The 27,567-nt window shown below is 42.3% G+C and overlaps 1 protein-coding gene and 1 non-coding gene across 2 annotated transcripts in view; one reads left to right on the forward strand and one right to left on the reverse strand.

Moving 5' to 3' along the window:
* The window catches only part of Nln (neurolysin), an 87,644-nt gene that overhangs the window by 58,646 nt on the left and 1,431 nt on the right, over window positions 1–27,567 (reverse strand). The window lies entirely within an intron of this gene.
* LOC129672489 (U6 spliceosomal RNA) lies at window positions 24,718–24,824 on the forward strand. Its single transcript, XR_008719505.1, has one exon. It is a non-coding gene; the product is annotated as a U6 spliceosomal RNA (small nuclear RNA).

Consider the following 27,567-nt stretch of genomic DNA (forward strand, 5'->3'; position numbering starts at 1 on the left):
AGATAGATAGATAGATAGATAGATAGATAGATAGATAGATAGATAGAGGAGATCTTTAAGAGAAAAATGAACCCCAAAACAGCAGTGTAAGCCCCAGGGAATTTTCCTAAAATATTTGGCTCATGTAAGGAAGCTGAAGCGTATAACAATGGAGTCCTGTTTGGATAGACTGTTTATGTGAACACTGGAATCAGTAGCTTGTTGGCTGGGCCTGGGAGTAGAAGGAAGACCAAACCAGAAACAAGCCTCTGAGGACCAAGCTAAGGCCATGAGCATATGTTCTGTGGGTGTTTTAGACAACGGTGGAGATGTTGGTCTGGGAGGGAGAAAGGACAGCTATGTATTCCCGTACTTGTAGTACAGAATATGTAATGGAGAAGATATAGGAGAAATATTTTCTTTATGGTCAGTGGATCTTAGTAAAGGCCAGAAAAGAAAGGAAGAGCTGCAGCAGACTATGACAGAGCTGGGTCCTATTTTTCATGGAAATACCAATGGTGAAGTCTAGAGCACAGCAGGCGGTCAGGTGTCCACAGGCTTCCTGCCATCCAGTTAGGCTCTAGCTATACACCCATGCATGTTTTTCTTACAAGTTTTTTTTTTTTTTTTTTTGAAACAGAGTTTCTGTGTATAATAGCCTTGACTGTTCTAGACTCACTTTGTAGACCAGGATGGCCTCAAACTCAGAGATCCACCTGCCTCTGCCTACCAAGTGCTGAGATTAAAGGCACACACCACCACCACCCATTCTTACAGTATTTTTTATAGTGTTACATGATTTGTATACAACCTGAATTTCACCCAAATTCTTTTAACTACTTGGCAAATGTTTCCTAGTACATCCAACTCCCATAGTCCAAGTTGTTTTAAGGTGGCTGCCTCTAACCCCAGAACACGTATCTGGACTGCTGTGAGGAAAAAAATGGTCCCATTTTCACCCCTCCCCAAAGTTGAGGAAGTTTGTTCCCCTGACTGTAGCTGGCAGCCATCCTATCAGAAAGCGTAGGATGTGATACAATTAAATAAACACTGTGAGTGGTAGAATGCAGGGAAGAAACTAAATATTTAATGATGCCAGAGCTCCTAGATCAACTGGCTCTAAAGCCTGACCCAGAGCCAGACTTTCCAGCTGTGGGAGTCAATCAATTCATTCTATGTTTAAAACAGTTTAAGTCTAGTTTTAAATTTCTGGGCTTCATATGGTAGGGCTGGAGAGATGACTCAGCGGTTAAGAGCACTATATGTTCTTCCGAAGAACCCGGGTTCAATTCCCAGCACCCACATGGCAGTCACAACTGTCTGTAACACCAATTCCATGGAATCTGACACCTTCACACTAATGCACATAAAATAAAATGAAATAAATTAACAAAAAGAATCCTAACTAGCAAAGGAAAAAAAAAGTGAAAGGGGAAAAAAAGAAGAAAAAGGAGAAGGAGGAAGAGGAGGAAGCAGCAGCTGTCATAGCCCTGTAGAAGTATAAGGAGGGATGGATAGGACGAGAGGCTCTTATATGCTTCCTATTGGGTCCACATATGATGTTCACTATGGGCTTTAACTTTCTAAAGTAATTATCCCTGCAACCCCTCATGGGTACAGAGAGCAGAGGACTGAGACACAATCAGCCATGACCATGACTGACTGCTCCATCGAGGTCCTTATACAGCTCAAAAGGCTGGACTTGGGGTTGCTGGGTACATGAATAGCAAATCAAAGAATGCTGTCTGAAATACAGGATTTCTGCTCTATTATGATTCCTTGAACAAATCAGTAGTTATGAACAATTTTTCATTATTGTTAAACAGCTTTAAAATCAAATGACATTAGACATTTCCCCTCTGACGAGCTTCTTCTGTTTTCCTTCACTTCCTGATGTTCACCAGAAGGCTGTTGTTTGTACCATATCTGCCCTTAACTCCCTTAAACTGAGCATGTCAGTGTCTCCATCTGAGTAAAGAGACAAACCTTGTAGGGTCTCTACTTTAACGAACGAAAGCTACCTGCTTTTTAACATAACATTCTTCCCTGAATTCAGAAGGACCAGAAATCGCGATGCTACAGGCAACAGGACAAATTAAGTATCTTACCTTACTATTCCTTTAAAACCTTTATGTATTTACTTAGTGCAAATGTGAGTGAGTGCCATGGCACACTCGTGGATGTCAGAGGACAACGCTCCAGAGCTGGTTCTTGCCTCTCACCTTGCTGAGACAAAGTCTCTCTTGATGGTTTTATTGCTGCAACTACACACTGCAGGCTGGCTGGCATGCAATCTCCTGGGTGAGCCTCCCACCTCTGTCCCAGCTCTCCACAGAAGCACTGGGGCTACAGATGCACACTCCTGTATCCAACTTTTACAAGAGTTTCAGGGACTGAACTTGTCAGATTTGCGCTTAGTCAGCGCTTTGACCTGCCAAGCCACCTTGTTGGCCAGATATTCCTCTTCTTACCTTGGATTTTTTAAAATTTATTTAGTATTTGTATTTTTAAAAACTAATTTATTTAGTCTGTGTGAGGATGTCAGGTCCCCTGGAAAAGGAGTTACAGTTGTGGGCTGCCACGTGGGTGGTGGAAATTTACCCAGGAAGAGCAGCTGGGCAGCCAGTGCTCTTAACTGCTGAGCCATCTCCAGCCTTGGATTTTATCTTAGTATCTTTCAAGGCTTATAAAGAGGAAGACTTATAAAGAGGAAGGCAAAAAGACCAGTAGCTTCCTAAAACTTTAAACATTTGTCCAACTGAGTATTATTGCTTTAAATTGTCTCTGCTTCTCCTTTCAGGCCTTCACTTCAATATCCGTCTTCTTTCCTCATGTTACATTTTCAAAGGCTTTTGATGGTTTGGGTGCCAGTATACTGATTTCCCTTCAGCACCTGTGCAGCCTTTGAAAGATGCTTCTAGGTGGGAAACAGCATACCTTGTGCCATTCTGGAAACTGTTCTTTTGAGAATCTAGTGGGGGACCTTAAAGCTTTGCCCCGAGGGTACAAGAAAGCAGGTGCACAGCATGAGCCTTTATTGCTCTACAGGAGTTATTTGAAAACCACAATCTAGACAAATCAGAAACCTAATTGTCTAACTTAAAATAGTTTTCTCCTTTTTCTCTTCCTTCTCCTCCTCCTCTTCTTCTTCTCTTCCTCTTTAGAATTCCAGGCTCTTTATCACTTCTGTCCTTCTCCATTGGCTCCTTTTTTTTTCACAGAACTTTTACTATATTGTGTGAAACTTCTAATCAGGAAATAAAAGAGTACCTCAGAGTGATTGACAAGAAGATACATGTGTGGGCTAAGATCCCATGTCCATAAAAGTGCTCAGGCAGAGGAAGGAAGAGGAACAGTCGTGAACAAGGGTCACCACGTCACAGTTCTGTGAGGACTCATGCACACCACAGTTCTTCTGAGATAGGAATCGTAAAGCATTGTGGAATGTACTTTGGGAAATTTTTTGGCCTACTGGGTTTATCAGCCTTTGAAGTCTGTTAAAGGCCCACCCCTTCTTCCGCCCAGGGATTCTCTGGCTACCATTTTCCCTCAAGGGTTAGCTTTTATCACCTTTCGTCTGAGCCATTCATTGTAGACACTGAAATAGCTATCACGAACCTGCTCAGTTACTGTGTACCGTTGTCTAGTAGAGTAAACCACACAGGGATTTTTCTCAAACATCTCATTACTTCGCATTTCCCCTCTGACAAATCCCCACCTCAACAGTGCTCATTATACATGTGAAGTGAGCTGGGACTGATAACACCAAGAAACAACAGCAACACCATCTTCCTTCATCATCACTATGAAAACATTTATACAAGAAAATATTCGTATTGGCACCAAGGCCGCATGGAAAGCCCATGTAAAATGTTGCAATGCCCACATCACTATGCTATACATTTCCCTAACGTGTTCCTGGACTGCATCACATGGTACGTATACTTCCTGGAAACGAACTTCATTCTATGAAATACTTGGAAAATATTTGTAGTTTTTGCCAAATGTTTCTCTGTAGACTCAGGGTAAAGTCTGTATTCAGTCAACTCCCTCCCCATGCTGGAACAGCTGTTTATGTTTATTTTATTTATTTTTGGTCTGGCTATTTTGTCAGAAATATTCCCCTCTAATCCTGATTCTATTGTTCAGAGTTGTCTTTTTCTGACTAGATTCTTTTTATAGCTCATCGGGCCATAGCTCAAGCCCAGGCTTTTTCTATATCATAAGACTTTAAATTTTAATTCTTTGGTTTTAAAGACAGGTTCTCACTGTAGCCCATACTAGCTGTAAAGTTGCCACTGCCCTGCCTCAGCTTCCTGAGTTGATGAAATTACAGGCTCTGGGCTCTTTTTATTTTTTATTTCTCCAGTTCAAGGGAGAGGCTAGCCCTGCACCTCAAGACTCACCTGTTCTACTCCACCCACTTCTACAATGAAGCCTGCAGCAACCTGGCAGCACCTTCCACTAGACCCCTGCTAGTCAACACAGGAGCGACAGACTGCTGCTTAAATGTAGATTAGAAGAAAAGGAACAGTTAGTGCCTCCGCTGCACCAAGTACATTTCAAATGTTCAGTTGTGGTGAGTGGATGCCACATAGGACAGTGCTAACAGCATTTCCACCCTGGACGCAGGTCCCATGGGCAGCCGGGTCTAGATGGCCTCAGTCCTGAAATGCTACCTGCCACTGTGTGTACCTGGCAGTGCTATCCCAAGGGTACACTTCCCTACCAGCTGTAAACCAAGTCCTTGTGTACCTTCCCTGGAAGGACGAAGGGCAGAGAAAGACAAGAAGGAGAACTCAATTGCAGAGTCCCTTAGGTGGCAGGTAGTGTTAAATTCTCCATCCAATCCTTACTGAGAAATAAAAAATGAACAAACATTGTTTTCAAGAACACAGTACAAAGAAAAGCCTTGTGTCCTTCCTGGGAGCAGCAGAGAAAGGCACTGACAACATGATTAGAACAGAAATAACAGCTAAACCTTTCAAAGAAATGGGTCCTTTTTCAGGAAATATAAAAAGTAGGTCATACAAAGCAGCGACTATTTGTGAATGGGTGGGAAAACATATATTGTATGAATGTGGGTGTTATGCTGTTTTACATGGCTTTATTCTTCCTATGAGATTATTTACAATAAATATTTAATTGAAAAAATGAACTGTGTGTATATCTGGACACACACACACACACACACCTGCACTGCCTGAGGAGGGCAGAAAAAAGTGGGGGTTGGATACCTTGTGCTGTTTAGAGGTGACTCGTGAGCTGCCTGATGCTTAAAACTAAACTCCAGTCCTCTGCAAGAACAGTCCATGTTGTCTGCCTCTAAGCGATCTCTTCAGCCTTATTTATTTATTTGGGAAACAGGGTAGCCTGGAATTTATTATGTAGAACAGGCTAGCTTGGAACTCACAAAGATCCACTTGCCTTCGCCTGCTAGGATTAAAGGTGTGCACTATTACACCGACACTTAAACTTTTGTTTGATGAGTTTTAAAGGTATGTGTCTTTATGTGTTTGAGGGGGAGCTTGAGTATGTGAATGGTTATACCCTTAATTTTTAAAAGGAGAGTTAATCTTACTTAATCTTATTTATTAAGTACGTTTACTAAGGTAGATTAAGTTACAGGATTTTAACTAACAGTTCTTGCTTCTCAACTTTAGCACATCATATATGTGTAAATCTACTTTCCTTCTATACTCCCCTTAAAAAAATATTTACTGTGGGGGGGGGGGGGGGAGGGAAGTAGGGAGAGAGGGAAGAGAGAGAAAGGGAAATAAAATAAAATGTATAAACAAACAAAAAAGAATAGTCACACCTGTTTCATTCTTTCCCCTCTGTGCCTCACAAGCGTAACAGACACCCATCTTGTCTTGCTCTGGCTTCATCAATTCACTCTATGGATTTCATCTTGTAATTCCTCATACCGGCTCTTCACACGCATACATATACTTAGTGTCTTCGTCTAAATAAAGCAAAAGCCAATTTCCCCAAGCCTGGGACCCCATTAGACACCACTCCATATTCTTCACTCTCTTCACCCACAAGATTTTTGAGGATGGTACTGTCATCCTCCTGTTCTTAACCTCACTTTACCCTTCAACCTTCTTTAGCTTTGGTCTTGACATCATAAACAAGGGAATTGCTCTCATTAGGGTCCCTAATGATTTCTCCTAAATCTCACCGGCATTTTTTTAGTATTTACTCATCTTGATTTTTTTGCGTAGGACAGCTTTTCTGTTCCTTCCTTTAAAACAAACGAAAGCCCCCACTGCCTTCCCCAAATACTGAACTTTGACTTTTTAATACAGTGTCTCCTTATGCAGCATAGGCTACCTCCACACTTGAACTCTTCTTGCCTCAGACTCCCAAGAGCTGGCTTAAAGCATATACCACCATACCAGCTTTTTACTCTTCTCTTGAACTATTCCCTCTTCCAGCTTCTGTGATGACTGCTCCACTTCTCAATGTGTGTCTGACTGTTTCTTCCTAATCTCTGCCATCTGGTGGCATTTTATTGTCCCAGCCTCCTCCCTGGGATTCCTTAACAGTTTCTTGGGTTTGGTTCTCTGTCACCTTGCCTTGTTTTCGTTGTGCATTCTCCCTCATTCACCTGGATGCCTACATATGCCACCCAGGGTCACTGGCTTCTGTATGTGTGCCTCAGAATACCTATCCTGAGCACCAGACTCCTATTGCTATCTACTGGTTAGCTCTACTGGGATATTAAGTCCACCTCAAGTCAGGATGCCCTAAGGTGAACTGACATCTTGCTTTTCCCTGACCCCACCCCCTTATTCCAATGCTTGTTAGCACTGTGCATTTGACTACTGAAGCTGGAGGCAGAATCTTGCTGGGTGTCTTTGGATTGACTCTCCAGACTGCGGGCAAGTGAGATTCCTAAGGTGCAACTCTGATCACAGGACCCCTTTCAATGGCATCTTTCCCCAGATTATAGGGTCAGGTGCCAGGTGCTCAGCTAAGCACACAAGGCATTTCAGCATTTCCCCATTTTCTTGGATGACTACTACTCATTGTCTTCTTTACCTACAAACCACGTCACCTTCATCTCTTATTTTATAGACCTCAGTTCAAACTTCATCTTTTCTAGAAAAGCGTCCTTGAACACCTCAGACCAATTCAGGCTTTCTCTGTGCTCCTACAAACACCTTGTGCATGCCAAAAGAGGGACTCTCCATGCTAACAAGCATTTGCATCCTCACTTGTATCTCCAGCTCACCTTAAACAGAGACTTGGGCTGAGTGACATCTGCAGACCCTGAGTCTATCACCATTTTGTGGTGTGCACAAATTGTTTAACTGTGGTACACTGACTCAAACCAAAACCCAAACCATCACCATGAGAAACTGCTGGCACTGGAAATGGAAGAGTGGCTAACAGTGATCCCTGCTCTACCAGAGGACAAAAGTTCAGTTTCTAGGATTCACAATAGCCTGTAAATCCAATCCCAGGGTACTAGATGACCTCTTCTGGCCTCAGATGACACCCATATGCACATGGGTAGACACATACAGAGACGTATACATGTAGATAAAAATTAAAATCTTAAAATGTTGCTTCAGCTTATTTGTTCAATATTTTTTTTCTGTTATTCACATGCCTATTAGCCACATCTGAGTATGTGGTTCCAGAGAGCACCACACAAAGCTCCGACCGCCTGGGTGACGGCGATGCAGTGTGGCCTTGAGGTGGCAGCTGCAGGGCTAGTGTGCTGGCTGTGAAGAGGGAGTCCAGTGCAGGAGTGCCGCCCTCCCCACTCCACCCCGCCCCCCCTCTGTGTGATAAGTTACAGCCCCCACCAAAGGTGTGCCCCTAGTCACCACTTTCCAACAGTGACCTTGCTTGTTTACGTAAGGATCTTTTTATTTGGTTTAGGGCTGAAGTATTTAATAAACAGAATATTCTAGATCTAGAATTAAATGCACTGACCTACAGCTTTATTTCATTAAAACAGCTACTTTTTCACTCTGAGGAATTAGTGTTCAGAGAGGTCATTTTTGTTTTGTTTCTCAGTTAAAAGGGAAAGTTATTAAGCACGACAAATATGTTTCTATATTTTTCCCAATGTTTTAAGGAAAGAAGTCGATTTATGGAGTTCAGCCTTACACCCTATACATCTCCTTCTTCTGGTCTCTTTTGGACTATCACCAGAAGCTCCCTACTAGAAGAGCCCTGCCAAGCAGCTTTTCTGGGTCTGTCTATATTCTTCTTTTACTTTTCTCTCTAGTTACTGTCATTGTTTAATCCTTTTACAGTATTGGGGATTGAACCCACGGCCTATGTGTGCTGGATGGGTGCTGTACCCTTGAGGTACACAGTTCTGCCCATTTCTCCAGTGCCTCAAACACTTCTCTGTCCCTTCCCTGGTATCTCATCCTTCACTATTCCTGCTGCTGAACCTGGTACCTCTCCTCATTTTGCTCCTTCCTCTCTCAGGGCTTCGGCAACTACCCACAACCACTTACGGTTCATTGATAGCTTGTACCTGCATCTTAAGCCGGAGCAGCATGCCAACATACACCTCAAAGTCAACTGGTATAAAGTCCCATTGTCCTCAAGAATTTCCACCTCAGTCTGCCCTCCCCCAAGGCATCTGAGCTAGAGACTGGCCACACAGACGACTGGCGTACACCACCAACCTCAGTATTTCTTATGAGACAAACACCATGCAATCAGGTCACAAGCATTTTCTTATTAAGGTCCCCAACAAGCCAAAGGGCAGTTAGTATCAACTCTATCTTCACAGGACAGGAAAGTAACGTAATTTGCTCAGGTCACACAACAAGTGTGGAGCCTCATTCTTGACTCTGCTCTACTCAAGCTGCAACGATGGCCCAGAAGGAAAATGTCAAACTTCTCACTGGGGCACTTCCCTGCTCTTAAAGAGGGACAGAGCAGTAAGCAAAAGGACAGAAACATACACCACTTGTCTGGTGTGTTATCTCTACCATTCCCAAGGGATTGCTGCCAGGACTGAGGAGGAGTGTCCCACTTTAGCGTCTATCCAACCCTGAGAAACAGGCTGTGTTGGCTTGAGCACTTTTCAGCCATCATTTCCTCAGGGTGAACCAACTCTAGCTGGGCCCACTTGGACAGCTGCCTTTTGCAAGCTCTCATTCTTTCCCAGAGCTTCCCAGTGTTCTTCATAATAAACCGCCTGAAAGAGTGTATCTCAGGATGCAGCAAATCTTGCTTAAAGTATCAAAGGAAACAGACTATTTACATTTTGTAAAGAAAGACTCAGCAGAGGCTCTCTAAGAGACAGATCCTCCAGAAGTTAATGATGGGAATCTTTTCATTGGGTTGGACATTTCGGATCTATAACGGATTGTGAAGATGGACAGCCTGGTCTTATTAAAAGTTGGGGCTGGAGAGATGGCTCTGTTGTTAAGAGAGCCTGCTGCTCTTACAGAGACCCCAGGTCCAGTCCCCATCAGCCACATGGTGGCTCCCAATTGTAACTCCAGTTCCAGGGGATCCAACACCTACCTCTCCTCCTCTCCTCAATGCACGTGGTGCACTCAGGCACACACCAGCACACATCAAACAAAACCAGTATTTTTTTAAAGTACTAAGTCTTCCAAGAAATTGAAGTTTGTCTCTCTCACTCTAGACAGAGCCCAGAACTTGGTTCTCTTCCTTTACATCACTTGTATAAAAGAACAATTTTATTATCATTTGCTGTGGATAAATAGCTAACAGAATTGATCTATAACATCATGGTTTCATTCTGAACAGCATTTGTAGAGGATCTTCTAAGTCAGGAGTTGTTTCTCACACTGGCTGCTTTTAATGGAAGATTCTGTGGTGGTTTAGGATCTGTAAGTTAGATGCTTACTTAATCTTTACACTTGGTAGTGAGAGTTTTCAAAAGAAAGGATCCTTTTCCTAAAGATTTTTCTTTTTTTAGAAAAAAAAAAAAACAAAAAACAAAAAACAAAAACCCAACAACCTCACGTTAATATGAAAGCCCCATGCAGTATCTAGTGTCTACAGTATTGACTGTTAAGTGAATCCTGCCTGTGCAAACACCAAGTGTTGCCAGCGCCTCGGCCAGCCCTGCTCTGTTGGGGGTATGTCAGCAAGGCTGACTGATCTGCTCCACCCAGCCCTTGGGAGGAACACACTTTCCTTCCAACTCGTCTGCAGCGTAAGCTTCCTGGGAATGTGGTTTGTGTCCTAACTGTTCCTGTATTTCTCAGCAAATGTAGAAGAAAGCACGCTACACACAGCATGTGCTTTGCAGTGATAGAGACAGCCAACATAGACGAGAGTTGAAAACCTCTGTGTCCATCTTAGAATGACTCCTAAGCTTAGACCAAGTCACCAAATCAGTGAGGAAAGTGATAAGCCACAAAAATCTGCTGGAGAGCAGGAATGGAGCAGCAGACTCCATCAGGACAGTGCCAGGAGGGATGGGGTTACAGAACGAGAACGACGGGACACATGCAGGCAGGGACGCCTGCTGCCATTCCCCAGCTCCTGCTTCCACCTGCTGGCACAGGAGAGGAACTGTTTGTTGACTGGGTAAAAACTGCTGATAGTGCTAGAAAAAAACACAACCCAAAAACCATGAAAACATTGAGTTTCAAAGTTCTCTTGTCAAGGTAACAGAGCAAACAAACACTCAAAAAACAAACATACCACTAATTCTGAGAAGCCTCTATCGCCTAACCCAAAAGCACTGTCACACTTTTCTGTTTGTTAGTGACAGGGAGACAGGATCTGGCTCTATGACTCAGGTGAGACCCTCCTACTCAGTGGTTACAGGCATGCAACCTCACGCCCAGCCACGTTATTTTTTGCCAGTGTGCATTCTGTCGTTAAACAAGAGGAGGTTCACATTCTCTGACTAGAATGAAAGCTACAACTTCAATAGTCGGAGCTACAATCTAGCCAGTCTCCGTCTTCCCCCAACTCCATCCCTCCCTGGGTCTTTGATAGTAAAAAACAGTGCCTCCCACTATGCCAGTATGTGAGGACTTTTAAGTACAACTCACTCCATAAACGTCCATGTAGGAAGGAACAATGTGGATTCCAACCCCTTCTTTTAAGAGTTGACTTTTATTTTTCAAATAGGTGATAGTTTAAAAGTAATTGTTAGCTTGGGTTTGTAATGTTAATAGAAAAGTTTGTTTCTAAATTTCATTGTAAATGAATGAAAAGCAATTCTTTGAAATTATATTTTCTAAAAACTGTGAGAATAAAAAATGTTAGAAACTGAATGTGGTCATATACAAGACTATGACATGCAAGAAAATATGACAGTAGGCTGTAGCTTGAAAAAGAGAACTTTCATATTAGTTCATATTCTAAAATTACAATAAATTAAACAGAAAAAAAACTCAGGCTCCAAGAAACAAGTAATGGCCAAGACCAAGATGGCCAGGAGACTCTCCACCTTCCTCAAGAATGCCTGAGCGAAGGAGCTGGTGCTGGCCCTGTCCTTCTTAGTCTGGGGCTCACTATAATATGCCCATGATCAGCTTCTACACCAAGTATACAGCCGCGCCAAACCCTGCAACTACCCAGTGACTGCTTGAGATGGTGGGAACATGTCCGATGTACCAGCCACCCCCTGGACCCTCAGGGCCCAAGCCTGGAATGATCGAAGAACCTGTGAATACTCCTGCTGATGGCAGAGGGCCCTTCCCTATTGCCCTCCAATAAAAACATAAAGACAAAAAAAAAAAAAAAAAAAAAAAGTCTGAGCCTCTGTTTTGATACCCTGCTAGGTAGAGTCTTTCAGAGGCTCTCTGCGGTAGGCTCCTGTCCTGTTACTTGTTTTCTCCTACATCCAATGTCCATTCCATTTGTCTTTCTAAGTGAGGATTGATCATCTTACCTCGGGTCCTCTTTCTTGTTTATCTTCTTTAGGTGTATAGATTTCAGTATGTTTATTATATCTTATAGGTCTATATAAGTGAGTATATACCGTGTGTGTCTTTCTCCTGCTGGATACCTCACTCAGAATGATCTTTTCTAGATCCCACCATTTGCCTGCAAATTTCATAATTTCCTTGTTTTTAATTGCTGAGTAGTATTCCACTGTGTAAAAGTACCACAATTTCTGTATCCATTCCTCCACTGATGGACATCTGGGTTGTTTCCAGATTCTGACTATTACAAATAAAGCTGCTACAAACATGGTTGAGCAAATGCCCTTGTTGTGTACTACTGAGACTCATAACCAAACCTTCAGCAGAGTGCAGGGAATCATTTGAAAGAAGGGGGAGTTAACATGACCTAGAGAGGACAGGAGCTCTACAAGGACCAAATATATCAGGGTACAGGAGTCTTTTATGAGACTATTTCTCCAACCAAGGACCATGTATGGATATAACCTAGAACCCTGCTTGGCTGTAGCCCATGGTAGCTCAGTATCCAAGTGGGTACCCTAGTAAGGGGAACAGGGACTATTTCTGACATGAACTCAATGGCTGGCTCTTTGACCTCCTCCCCACCCCCGAGGGAGGAGCAGTCCTGCTAGGCCACAGAGGAGGACTTTGCAGCCAGTCCTGAAGATACCTGATAAACCAGGGTCAGATGAAAGGGGAAGAGGTCCTCCCCTATCAGTGGACTTGGAAAGGAGCAGGGAGAAGATGAGAGAGGGAGGGCAGGATTGCCAGGGAATGAGAGAGTGGGATACAGCTGGGATACAAACTTAATAAACTGTAACTAATATTAAAAAAATAAAAAATTAAAAAGAAAAGAAAGAAAAAAGACAGACAGAAAGAAAGAAGTAACAAGATAATAGCCTGGTTTTCTCTTATTTTGTGTACAGTACAGTCAATCACAGGCTCTAGACATTTAATATAAACAAACATGAAAAGATTTCTGTACTTCAGAGGAAGACAATGCAGGTGGTCCTGAGGAGACCTGATAGGCTAGGGTCAGATGAAAGGGGAGGAGGACCTCCCCTATCAGTGGACTTGGGGAGGGGGAGAGGAAGAGAAGAGGGAGGAAGGGCAGGATTGGGAGGGAGTGAGGGAGAGGGCTACAGTTGGAATAAGTGAATAAATTATAATAAATAAAATGCTGGGGAGCGGGGAAGATTTCGGTGCTTAAGTTCAGTAAATGGCCCAAGTCAAGGTGGCCTGGACCACAGAGCAGCAAACAAGCACTGCTTTTCTACTAAAAAGTCCCTTAATAATTTATCAGGCTAGGCCTGGCCACAGAAACACACAGTGTATCTCAGAAAAGCTATTCTGCATGAATGAATTGCTGCTGGCACATTTAATTGGCATTTGGGGTATACTTTTCAGAATTGAAATCCTTAGCAGTAATTACTCAAGAGACTAATCCTCCTTTTCCCGCGCATTACTTACTCTTGGATGGTTTTCTGAATGTGTGAGTATCTGACTGTTGAATGGTGATGCTTTTCAACATGGATTCAATTCCTAATAAGTGTTTGTTTTTAACAGGTAGCAATGGCATTGTGGGTACGTGGTTTTGAAAAACTATTTTTTTTTTTTTTTGTTAGTGCTATGACTGCAATAGTTATGATGAAGATAAAATAGTGGTGGATATGCTTTAAAAACCTGTGGGGAAGTGGTATATGAAAAAGATGGGTCAAGAGCTGACAGTCTCCAAGCATGGTGAGGAGGCTTATTACACAATTTATGATTGAAATTTTATGCAGTTTTCTTTCTATGTTTATCTAAAATTTTATTGGTTGAACATTTATATTCACCCCAATAAAAGCTTTAATACACTTTAATACATTCAAATGTATTTAGTCTATAGCCATGCCATCCTGAAATACCCAATATCATCTAAAATATAGTTAATAGCTATTCATGCTCCTAGCTCTAGTTGCTATTTTAAAGTTAGCTGGTCAGAAAAAGCGTATGAACTCTGAAGTAGCATACTCAAACTGACAAGATGCTCAAAAGCATAATGGAGAAACCTCCAAGGAGCAAACTAGAACTCAGTGAGAAAAAATAGAAGTGAAGACACACAGGTCACAGTGAGAAGGGCTCATAGCAACCAGCTGGTTCAAATCCTTTGCTTTGGGATGCTGGCCAATAATGTTAGGTCACACATAACTCTCAGCCCAGACTGGAGCATTTTCTTCTACTGAAGGGAGAGTGCACAGCATATTGAAAAAAGACTTGGGAAGATTCAAGGTATATCAACATGGTGACATGTCTTAAGCTTGAGGATGGCAACTTGGGAGTGTGGCAATCAGAGGGCCAGCAGGCTGCCTTCTCTTGCTGCTGCTTCTGCCTGGCCAACAATGATGTCAAACATTCATGTAGCAGGCACTATAAAAACCATATAGAAACTAGCTGAATCCTCAGCAACACGGACACAAAACTACTACCACCACTGGGGACACAGGGTTATTAATAGGTGGCCCCAGAATGCAAGCCATTAGGCACTGCACCCTCTGGTCAGTCACATCTTCACCTTCACGGTCCCACTTCTCTAGGTGCCACAGCTATTGCCACAGCGGTCACCTGACACATCTTCAGCACCTGCTACGTCTCTTCAACCTCATGAGTCTTTTTTGGCAGACAGGCAGGGACACAATCAGAGGGCTGGTCTGGCACAGGGAACTCCAGAAGCCACTATCCACACTTACATGAATACATGATCAACAGTCAATGTAGGAAACGAATGGAGCTATGACCTTCCATTTCTAAAGCACATGAAGAACCTAGGCAAACTGACCTTAATGATTTTAGATATTTTGGTGGCCTATATTTTAAAAGTCTACTCTTTAAAGCAGGGAACTTTCCTGACCAATAAAAGATAAAAAAGAATCTTCCTAACAAAGATGAAGACAACTAATTACCCAACATAGCTCTTTTAGATTTGGAAGATGCACTGAGACCAAAGGAAAGTGCCTACTCGAATGAGTCCACGATCACTTACTTCCTGGGTGCTCATGCTAAGTGTTTCTATTCATTATCCCAATTACTCTTCACTCTGCAGATGAAGAAACCAAGGCGGAGAATGCTGAGTTAATCCGCAGTTAACCAAACAGCTAAGTGAGCAGCCATGTGTACGAGGTGCTAAGCCCAGAGCATGAACCTTACTAAGGTGCCTCTTTCAACCAGATATTTCCCAAGAGAACATCAGAACGGTGGAACTGGGAGCCCAGACTGATTCTACCCCCTACAGCAGCACCACATGACAAGGTGCAGTAAGGACAACGGGAGGGCGACATCGGACACAAAGAGGTTTCTGCTTTGCACGGACACAGTGCCAGTCACCAAGCTGAAATCCAGAAGCAGGATGGGGCTTTCGTTCCCTTTGGGGATGGTGCTGTTGTGGGGAGGGAAAGGGAGGAGCCCCGTGTGCTTGTATTTGGTTGTGCGATGCCAGCGATGTCCAAGTGAGATATGTAGTGGGCATTCGGAACTCGGGGGTCGGGGGGAGAGGATAATGGACACAGACCTGAGCTATCTCTCCAGCACCCATGGGGGATCTTGTAATGTCATGCTGAAGAGCTTAAGCTTCTTGAATGGGCACAGCAGCTCAGCCTGTACACTTAGCACTTGGGAGACTAGAGCACCTGGTCTGACCGGTGAGTCCCAGGCCCTGTGCTTCAGAGTGATTGCTGTTTCCAACAAGCAAGCACACAAGCAGAAAACCTTCAGTGGGAGCCTGACAAGGTCCTGTAAGTAATCTAAGGACTCTGGTGCTTTGAAGGAGAAAAGAGACCCCACCCTGCCCCAGTAAATTACAGTAATCTAGATAACAAGAATTAAAAGCAGCAGTAGTAGAAGAAAATAATAGATTCAAGAAATATTCAAGAGCTTTTTAAAAAGTGTTAGGACTTTGTAGAAGTCAAAATGCTACAGAGTTTCTAGTTTGGGTGAGCTGGCAAGTGAGTGGCTTTGGGTAATAACTACTGGGTAAGTTTCAGATGGGGCCATTTTATGCCCAAGTGCCTATGAGAAACTGGGGTTTTTAAATTTTTCTTATCTATTATTAATGTGTGCGTGTGTGTGAAGTGTTTGAAGTGAGGTGTTTGGGAGTCCGTGCTTTCATTCTGCTATGGCCCTGGAGACTGAATTCAGGCCAAGCTTACTGGCAAGCACTTTCATCTTGCTGGCCCAAGTGTGGTAATGGAGGCCTGGAGACAGGAGCCTGAGGAGCAGGAGAGAAGTGCTGACATCTGGAGGTGTACCCTTCTCTGAAAGGACTGCATCATGAAAGGAGAGCATGGATGCGGATTAGTGACTTTTGCATGACCAAGTATTTGACCAGAAGCCACTTAAGGGAACAACAGCTTATTTGGGGCTTACAGATGAAGGGAATGCGGCCCACCGTGGCTTGGTAGGTGTGGCAGCAAAAGCATGACGTGACTGATCATGCTGTATCGAGTCAGCAAGCAGAGAGCGGTCAGGAAGCAGGGCCTGGCTAAAGAATGTCCATACTCTCCGCAAGGATCTACCTCCTAAAGGCTCCACAACTTTCAAAAGTAGTGCCTCAGCTGGGGAGCAAGGAAACATGGGGGACCTTCCACATCCAAACCACACGTGTACAGCAACAGAGGACTCTGGCCAAGCAGAGCAAGAACTGGGCAGTAGCTGCCCTGAGGGAGGGTGCCAGAGGGATAAGGTGTGGACGCTGAGTGTGTACACTGAAGGAAAGCCCTCGGGGAGGCACACAGAACAGGCTGAGAACATCCACGACTCGGGTGCAGGTCATAGGAAAGGGACCCTGGGAAGAGTGCTCAGGTGCAAGGACAGTTACCAGCTTGACTGCTCTGGCTTTCAGTGTGCTATCACACGGAGAGTAACCAGCTCAGGCTGGAAACCGGTCCACTTGGTGACTGACAGCCCAAACTGGGTATCACTGGATCACTGACTCTCCACATTTGTTCTCGGCAGCCATGCCAATCTGCCAACTGCCAACTACACACAGCATTGGAGCATTTTTCGAGGTGCTGTTCACATGTTATCCTGCTCTTACTAGGTAGTTTATTTAGCAGAAAAACAAGACCCCACAATTGACACTACTGACAATCTCTTTAGCAGACTGGTGCTCTAATAAGCAGATCTCGAACTCTGAGTCTTCATTGTTCCTCTTAGAAATTCTCAGTCAGCTGGGTCATCTGTTTCCTTCTCCTCACTGCAACAGCTTTGAAGCTTCTTTTCAAGGTGGAGGTAACAGAGCTCGGCACCTTGCCCGTCCTAGGCATGGGCTCTATTGTTGGGCTCTTTTCAGTATCACACACAGGCATTTAGCTATCCCAGCCCTCAGTATTCCTTTCCTTCTGCCTTGAATGGAAGGGAGGAAGGAAGGGATTACACTGCTTGCGATCAAACACTGTGCAATATTCTCAACATAGTAACTCCTCGGTGTTTACAAAGAGTGTAGGCCTAATGAGACAGCATGAGTGTGAAACCTCCGGGACCACAGGGTCTGCAGCACAGCACATCCTCCTTCTCAGCTGATTTTCCTTAGTTCTGGGCAGCCTCTGCCTTCTTACCCACTGTGCTATTTTTAAGTTCTGGTAAACAAGGGATTAGAAAACACTTGTCTTTGCATGTCCAAATCCCATGTCCTTCAAAGCCTAGCCGCAACACATAAATCATGTCTTTATCCCTATTTCTATCTTGGCCCCCTCTCCCTTGAATCACCCTATCAGTCTCACTAGTACCCTCCAAGGGATTGGTCATCCTCACATTTATATTCTAACAATTTAAGTATGTGATTTCTCACCCTTACTGTGCTGAGTCTTCTGCCATTTTTAACAAACAAAATAAAAACAAAGTTAAAAATTAGCCCTATGGGGCTGGAGAGATGGCTCAGCAGTTAAGAGCACTGGCTGCTCTTCCAAAGGACCGGGGTTCAATTCCCAGCAACCACATGGAAACTCACAACTGTCTGTAACCCCTGTTCCAGGGGATCAACCCCCTCACACATGCAGACAAAACACTAATGTACAAAAATAAAAAATAAAAAATAAAAATTAGCCCTACGAAGTCTACTTACACATTTACAACATAGAATTCCTTAGGCTGTTTTTCATTGCATTGATCAATTTCAGCTATATTATAGGTCTGCATGATACATCGTTCTCTGAAACAGTGTTTAGAAAAAAATGCTCTCAATAAATCTGTTTATTAAAGATTCATTTTATTTTTTATTTATGTTTATGCATGCCACTTGTATGTAGATGATCTCAGAGGACAGAAGAGGATTCTCTAAAGCTAAACTTACAGGGAGTTGTGAGCTACCTAATGTGGGTGCTGGGAACAGAACTCCACTCCTCTGAAAGAGCAGCAAGTGCTCTTAACCACTGGGCCATCTCTCTCTAGTCCCCAGTACATAGAGTATGTTTTCCTTTGTCCTAGTTGCCAGAAAGCCTACAGCAAAATACCAGGCTGAATACCAATATTCTTTCAAAAAATTTTTTTAAAAGTCTTCTCTTTTTACCTTTATACATGTATTTATTTTTCAAGACAGGATCTTGCTATGTAGTCCCAGGTTAGCCTCCAGTGTGTAGTGATACTTGTACTTCAGCTTCCTTTATTCTGGGATTGCAGGAATATATTAACACACCTCTCTATTTCATTCATTTTACTGCATAATTTTAGATCAGTAATTTTAAGTGCTGTTTGAGAGTAGATATGTTTGAGAAGGATGAATCAAGTTCAGTAAGTAATAATGCCAATCTAAGTGTTACACAGGGCCAAAGGACACAGTCCCTTGCACAGTTAACCACACCAAGTTAAGGTTTATGAACAAGAGAGTGAGGCTGTGGCATTTACACACAGTTGCATGCAGCCATGTTCCATGATCCTCCACTTCTGAACATTTACAGCATTTTACTGTTGGCAAGAAGCCTTTGTGATGAGCAGTTATACATCTTTCTGTGCTAGGTCCTTGCTATTCCAACTCAGATTTTCATTTTTTCTCAGCTAAGTCCATGCTGTTGGGAGGGTTCAGTGCTTTTGGCACAAGGGGCTGGATTTAATGTAGCAGGTCCAAGATATGTTCCAAATATGACCCCAACATCATGGTGTCTTTGGGCTGGGTACTTTTCCCACCACACTTAAGTCTGCCCCTCTCTCTGAACATGCCCTATTCAGGGATGCGTACGTCCTCAATCTCAAGTACCTTCTGAGTCCTAAATGTTCAGAGAGTCTGGCTCCCCTGCCATGAGCTGACCCTAGGCCCATCCAAGAGAGACTCACCTTCTGTGTCTTCTCTGCTTGACTGCTTCTGACCTAGTATTTCACGGACTGGCACTTTTTTCCTATCCAGGCCGGCATACTTAAAAGAGCCTTGCTTCTGGAGAATCAGCAACTAGATTCCTGCTTAACAGAGCTGTCAGCTGGGTCTGTAAGGGACCAGATGACTTTGGATGCCTCCAATGATGACTACAGAAGATGACAAAGTTCCCACTTCTCATTTATGGCTTCATCTTGCTCCGTGCTAACCCTAGTACATAACCAAGATTCCTCTGTGTCTGCTGCTTGAACATTTCACCAACAGCTAGCTGCCTACTGCGTATCACTCCACTCTATGTTAATATGTATGTAGCTAGGTTTTTACAGGTTTTAACACTTATACATAGAAATTTCCCTTAGCAACTGGCATTTTGCTTAAAGAGATTTAGAACCAGTCATTTCAAACAGTGTTTAAAATATCTACTTTCTACTTGGTTATACTCATTTATATTTAAATTGTCAATAATATTTGCCAACTCTAGCTCTGTACTCTTTAGATATTAGCAGGGAATACTGAATCTTCAATTACTATTACTGCTTCTGTCTTTTCACTCAATTCAATAAAAACATTTTTCAGCATCTACTATGTAATAATACCATGCTAAATGTTAGACATAGCAAAGTAAACAAAAAACTGGCTTCCTGTTCTCAGAAACTATCAACTATTGTAAGTAATGCTTGGGCTGTGAAAGTGCTTACAAGATTCAAAGGGACTCAATTTAGTAGTGATCAGGTAAATTCACCCCAGGAAGTACAAGCTAAGCTGGGGCTGAGAGCACCTCTCATAATCTGTCTTAGAGATCTATTACTCTTTGACTCCTGTGAGAAAAGTGAGAGCAGAGACAGTTTCTGCCTTATCTGAAGTTTTCCCCAAGAATTTAGCTCAGTAACACACACCAAAAAAACACACTGTAAATAGACTTTTTGAATATTGTAAACAAGTGACAAATAAAATTTATAATATATATAATATATATACAGAACTTACACTGAATATAAAATAGTACACCAACTCTGGGCATAGTGGCACATGCCTGTAATACACATAGTGTGCTCTAACTGAATGAAAGGAAGGGGGAAAGGAAGGAAGGAAAGAAAAGTTCATTAAGAAAACAAGTAAAAGATATTGAGATGGCTATTCTTGGTTATCAATTTGACTACACAAGCAGCTGGGCATAGCTGTGAGGACTTTTCTTGATAGACCGTCTGAAGGAAGACCCAGCCTAAGCTGGGGTCATTCTTTCTCATGGCAGCCTATGCAAAGGATGTGAAAGCTCGGGGCTGGAGAGATGACCAATGGTGAAGAGCACTGGCTGCTCTTCAGAGGTCCCAGTTCCGTTCCCAGCAACGACATATGGCTCACTACCATCTGTAACTCCAGTTCCATGGTATCTGATGCCCGCCTTCTCAGGCACTGCACAGACGTCTGCAGGTAATAACACCCATACATATAAACAAACAAAACCAACCTGTTCAGCGTGACATATTAGGGTTCTCTTTTTAATGCCAAGTGGGAGGGATGAATAATCTTAAAGTGGTGGAGACAGCTGTGTAAATCAGAAACATGGTTTTGTAAGTTAGAGCTTCTTCCCTACTCTGTACAGATTCTAAATTGATTTCCTTTGGTTTTAATTAATGACTGAAAGTCTTAAAATATCAGTCTTCAAGCCAGTTATGATAGTATGCTGTAATCCCAGCATGTAGCAGGCAGAGGCAAAGGCAGAACAGCAGCAGGAGTTGGGGCAGGGACATAGGCCACAGGAAGAATGCTGCCCACGTGAGGCCAGACGGGTTTATATAGTAAGACTATTGTTCAAAAGGAAAATGAAAACTAGTTGGCCATTATGATAGACAATGTAAACCTGTAATGCAGAAGATAAAGATAGGGGCTGGAGAGATGGCTCAGCAGTTAAGAGCACTGGCTGATCTTCCCAAGAACCCAATTTTGGATCGTAGAACCCACAATGGGCAGCTAACAACCTTCTGTAACTTTAGTTCTAGGAGATCCGACACTCTCTTCTGTCCTCAAGTATACCACCTCAAATGACGTATACAATACACAGACACATACATACATATAAATAAATCACAGAAGTAATAGGGAGACTGTAAATGATTTGAAGACTTTATTTTCTTGGAGCGGAGAAGGGCTTTCTAGGCATGGGACTAAAGACTTAAGTCATAAGGGAAAGGAGTGCTATAGCTGATCCACTCAAAATTTAAATTTTTTTGTAGAGCAAAAGCAAAAATGGAAAAGGCAGTAATAATCCATCTCAAAGTTCAAAGTAAAAAGAATACAAAAATATCTTGACGATCTCAAATCTTCTAAAATAAAGAGCTGTCAACTCACAGACATAAAGTTAATTAACAGACATAAAAAATGATAAATAACGTTCACTGAGATTTTGTTCTGTGACAATGCAATTGTGGTGGTTTGAATAAGAATGGCCACCACAGCCTCGAAGATTTGAAGGCTTGGTCACCAGAGAGTGGCAGGGTTTGAAAGGATCAGGGCAGGTGGCCTTCTCGAAGGAAGTGTGTCACCAGGGGTACACTTTGGGGTTTCAAAAGCTCAAGGCGGGCGTAGTGTCCACTCTTCCTGGTGCCTGTGCATCTGGATATAGAACCCTCAGCTACTTCTCCAGCACCATGTCTGCCTGCGTGCTGCCATGCTCCCTAAGTCTGAACTTGTGAGCCAGCCCCAGTTAAATGCTTTCCTTTGTAAGAGTTGCCATGGTCATGGTATCTCCTCACAGCAATAGAACACTGCCTAAGACAGTGGCCACTCAGTTTTTCTACTCTAGAGGCTTTCATGCTACCACAATGTGACTGTGATGGCTTTAATCGATAGAGTCCTTTCCTATTTCTTGAGTCTGCTCTGGCCTTGGGACTTGTTTTAGCTAACAGAATAGGGCTGAGTTGACAGTGTTCCTCTTCCCCTTTAACACTCTCTCTAGGAACCTTGCCGGATGGGAGATCAGACCAATAAGAGGCAGAGCTCCCAGCAGTAGCTACCTCCATCATGGAAGAAAAAGCAGAACTGCCTACTCAGTACCCGGCTGAGGGCAGGTGGATAAGCGACCAGAAAAACTGCTGAACCACTGCAAAGATTAGTTCCCAATGACAAACACAGTAGTTGGTGGAAAGTTAGTTAAACTTCCTTTGTCTTATCCCCTTCGAACACCCTGATATTGACCCCACCTTAGCACAGTGGGCTCCTTCACTGTGTCAAGTACCCCTGTTGCATCACTGCTTTGGCCTTTCATGTTCTGCTGCTTAGAATGCTCAGCTCCTACTATTTCCACATCACAGTCCCCCATTTCTTTTGGATCACTGCTCAAATGTCACCTCCTGTCTGGGCCTTACCTGCTCATTACCTACAATTTCATCCCCATCAATACCGAATATCCCCCATTTCCGCTCTAAAAATAGTAAAACATGATTTTTCTGTCAAACACGCTACATATTTTCTTTGTTTGTTTGTTTGTTTGTTTTTTACTACCTAAGGTAAATTCCCCCAATGTAAGATTTCTGTCTGCTCTGCTCACCTCTGAGCCCTCAGGTATGAGAGACTCTGAAATAATATACCCTCACATTTTTGCTGACTGAAGACACCATCCAATCAGTTGCCCATTTCTGTGAGGAGACAGTCAGAGGTGAGTATTTTAGAGTGAGATCACAGTGTTGGCCAGTCAGTGACAGGCCAGCATACAGCTGACTCCCAAAATCTAGACGTGCCCTTTGCGACACACACTTGGCATGTCAAGCTGCATGGGAGGCACACTGATTTCCTTGGCTCTTCACTTTGTTAATATCCGAGCTTCTTCGCACAGAAGTTTTGCACGTTGTCTGAACAAAAGATTATATTTGGGTCTGAAAAAGTAACAGACCAAAGTCTGCAGTGAAAAGACATCAACAAAATTCCCACGTGTAACCTCTTTTTCATCTGTTTTAGACAAATAATCTTAGTTTAGCTTTTTGATATTTGTGCCTTTAAATTCTTCCTTTATTGAAGATATTTTTTTTCCCTGGCATCACTGCCCTAAGATTGTGGAGGTTAGATTTCACCTAAGATTGGGTAAAATCTCAATTTTACTTAATTATAATCAGACATGTAAAAAAAAAAAAAAACTATTGAATTTATGAATATACTTTGACTTTCTAAGATTTTTTTCATATGATTAACTTCTTACAACAAAAACAAATTACTTTTTCTGTTTCTATACCACAGTCCTGAACTTATCAAGAGATTATATTCCTCTAATTAATCGCCTAATATGAGGAAATAAGTTTCCATTGTAAGTTTCCACTTACCAAATTGGTTAATATTAAAAAAAAATTTAAATGCTGAGGTATTGGTTAAAAAGTATATAGAAACCACATTTATATATTCTGATAGATTGTTATAACTTCAATTTTTTTTCTGTGTGGTATATAAAGTTGTTTGTATGTGCACTTGTGTGTTTGTAGAGGCCAGAGGCAAATGTTAGATACATTTTCTATTGCTCTCCACCCGAGTGTTTGAGATAGGCTCTCTCAGTGAACCTGAAGCTCACCAATGCAGTTAGAGTGGCTGGCCATGGAGCTCTGGAGACCCACCTGGTCCCCTCCAACTGCCCTGCCCCTAGCGATAGGGCTACAGACACTCTTCACGGAGCTTGGCCTTTCCATGAGTGCAACGGATCAAGCTCAGCTCCTCATGCTTACAGGGCAAACTTTACCCTCTGAGCCATCTACCTGGCTTGTAGATTTTTTTTTAGAAAAGAATATAAGGACCAAAGACCTGAAAGTTATGTATGCCCTTTGATTTACAAATTCAATTTCTAAGACCTTACACTAAGAAAGTTAAGGATTAAAAAAGAAAGAATTATTAAAAACATTTAAGCTTGGCAAGGTAATGCATAAGTGTAATTCCTAGCACTAGAGCAGAGGAGGAGACAGGAGGATGCAAAATGCTACAGGGCAAATCCAAGGCCAGACTGAGTTACATAGTGAGACCCAGTCTCAGCAACAACAAAATCAAAGACAGGAGACATAGCTCTGTGGACACAGCACAGTGCTAAGTGCTTGCTTTACAGCAACGACAATTTATAATCTACCCTTCAGGTTCCTACCCTTCAGGTTTATTCCCAAGAAATAGAACTGATATTCCCACCAACCATCCTACCTGCCAAGCTGTCTTGGAACAACAATAGCTACTTGGCCAATTACTCTGTCAAGTAAAAAACCTAGCCCAGAAAAACTGAAGTGCCAGAATAAACAGTAAATGGAGAACTCAGAGCCTCCCATGTTGTTCAACATCAACTCTTTTGGGAGGCTACAGAGTTCGATACATAACAGATTCTGTATTATGTCAACTAGGTCCAAAGTTAAGGACTACTTCTGTAAATGATGACTGACTTAGTGACTGTTCTATTGCTGCGAAAAGACACCATGACCAAGGCAACTTTCATAAAAGAAAGCTTCTGACTGGGAGCTAGCTTACAGTTTAAAAGGCTTAGTCCATTATCATCATGCCAGAGTGCTCGCTTCGGCAGCACATATACTAAAATTGGAACGATACAGAGAAGATTAGCATGGCCCCTGCGCAAGGATGACACGCAAATTCGTGAAGCGTTCCATATTTTTAAGGCATCTGAAAGACTCTACCTAGCAGTGTTTCAAAGCAGACACTAAGACTCATAACCAAACCCTCGGCAGAGTGCAGGGAATCATATGAAAGAAGGGAAGTTAGTATGATATGGAAAGGATAGGAGCTCTACAAGGACCAAATATATCTGGGCACAGGGTCTTTTCTGAGACTGAAACTCAACCAAGGACCATCTATGGATATAACCTAGAACTTCTGCTCGGATGTGGCCTGTGGTAGCTCAGTAACCAAGTAGTTTTCCAAAGTAAGGGGGACACGGACTATTTCTAACAGGATCTCAAGGGCAGGCTGTTTGACACCTCCCCCCAGGGGAGGAGCAGTCTGTTAGGCCACAGAGGAGGACTTTGCAGCCAGCCCTGAAGATACCTGATAAAACAGGGACAGATGAAAGGGGAGGAGGTCCTCCCCTATCAGGGGACTTGGAAAGGGGCAGGGAGGAGACCAGGGAGGGAGTGTGGGGTTGGGGAGGGAATGAGGGAGCGGGATACAGCTGGGACACGGAGTTAACAAAATGTAACTAAAAAGAAAAAAAAAATACAATATGAATTCACCTGTAAAAAAAAAAAAAAAAAAAAAAAAAAAAAAAAAAAAAAAAAAAAAAAATTAAAAAAAAAAATAAAAAAAAAAAAAAAATAAAAATAAAATTAAGAAAACCACCCAGTTATGAAGCAAAAAAAAAATGTATTTAATTTAAAAAAAAAAAAAAAAAAAAAAAAATCATCATGCCAGAGAGCATGGCAGTAGGCAGCTGTGGTATCTGAGAGCTATCCTGATCCGCAAGTGGAGAGAGAGAGAGAGAGAGAGAGAGAGAGAGAGAAAGGAGGGCTTTTGAAACCTCAAAGTCCACCCCCAGTGATACATTTCCTCCAACAATGCCACCTTAAATCCTTCTCAAGTAGCGCTACTTCTAAATGACTAAACATTCAAATATAAGAGCCTATGGGAGCCACTAATTCTGCCCCCCACAGTGACTACCTGCTTTATGTCTTCAAGCATCAGAGCTGATGTACCTACAGCAGATTACTAAGAGCACTACCCCTTCTTTGGAGGTAGGGTCTCACTCTGAAACCCAGGATAGCCTTGAACTCAGTTTTCCTCCTCAGTCTATCACGTGTTGAGATAACAGGAACGTACCACAACACCTAGCAGTATAAGTAGTTTCTAACAAGATAACAATTTTTTGGCTTTTTTACATGTTTTTTTTCTTTCCACGCATGAATGAAGAATCTAAATATAATATATAAGCAGTTCTCCACATTTCAAGTGCAAATGTTAAGGTCGTAGGACTGTAGAAAGGACCCTGAGATCAAGGAGTGTGTGAGGTTAAGAATCTTCCATAATGCCAATGCTTACTGATTTTCTCACAGACCTTTGCAGTAATAAAAGGCAATGGTGGATAAAACTGTTGCCATCTTTGTACTCAAAAATCACTACCTCTGGCAGACAAATTCAAGGCCACACACTCATGCTAAAAAGATACTCTTGATGAGGTACTACGTACTGCTCATTAAGTCTCGAAACTCCAGTGTGCACACACATCCAGGCACAAAGACAGCACTCCTGAATACCCTGGTACAATGGTGTTTCAGAGGAACTGGCTGTCCAAATCAAAGCATCTGCGAAAGTGAATGGGGCAAAATATCTTTTTGTCACTTTTTCTTTTCATGGAATGCCTTTTAATTTTTAAAAAAATTTAATGAAAATAATTTTGAGACTGGGTCTTGCGGGTGTACTTTAGGCTGGCCTTCAACCCTTGATTCTACTGTCTCCAATGTTCAGATTACAGAAATATGTGGCTATGCCTGATTATAATACTATTTTTAATGACAAACCAATCAGAATTATTCTGCTTGCCTAGCCAGTGACAGTCTCTGGGTTTAAGTCCAGCACTCAAAACAAACAAAAAAAACTCCAGGTTGTTTTGACTTAAATATTAGATAGTAGGTGTGTGAGGGGCTCAGGCTTGTCATCTCAGCAACTGGGGGACTGAGACACGAGGATCATGAATTCAAGGCCAGCATGGGCTTTATATAGCAAAACCCTGTCTCAAAAAAAAAAAAAAAAAAAAAAAAAAAAAAAAGTAACAAAGTAAGACTGTCACTTCAAGGAAAACTAGGAGAATATATGTCACTAATAAAATTGCAGGTTTCAAGTGAAAACTAATATTTTGGAGAATCCTATCCGACACAGTGAATATTTGAAGACTTCTAATAAAAATGGATAATAATACTGAGGAATGTGACATTGACAGTATATAACAAAATATATCAACATCAGAAGAACTACATAACACAGCCACTACTTTCCAAACAAACTGTGACCGGTGTTACAAAACTGCACAGAGCGCACTCTCCACTAAAAATGTAAGATACACCAAGTGGATTTTAATGTAGCAGATGAGAAGGGCACACTGGTACACAGCCCCAATTCTACTCTGCAACTCACCCTTCAAACACCATCTTTTCAACTTGGGTGTGATATCAAAGACTGTCCATGGTTACCTTCGAAAGCTATTACCATGTTCTTTTCTTTCTAACTATATATGAAATGTGAGGGTGAGATATTCCTTCTTAGAACAAAATGGAGAAACAGATTAAATGTAGAGTTATATGAAGAAATCAAGCTATTTTGTATTCCAGCATCCACTAACAAGATAAATGGAAAAATATGCACATAATGTATTTATTACTATTTGATAAACGTATTAATCCTTTAAGAATG

This window comes from Psammomys obesus, unplaced genomic scaffold (assembly GCF_907164565.1).
Source record: "Psammomys obesus unplaced genomic scaffold, mPsaObe1.curated_primary_1811, whole genome shotgun sequence".
Taxonomy (NCBI): Eukaryota; Metazoa; Chordata; class Mammalia; order Rodentia; family Muridae; genus Psammomys; species Psammomys obesus.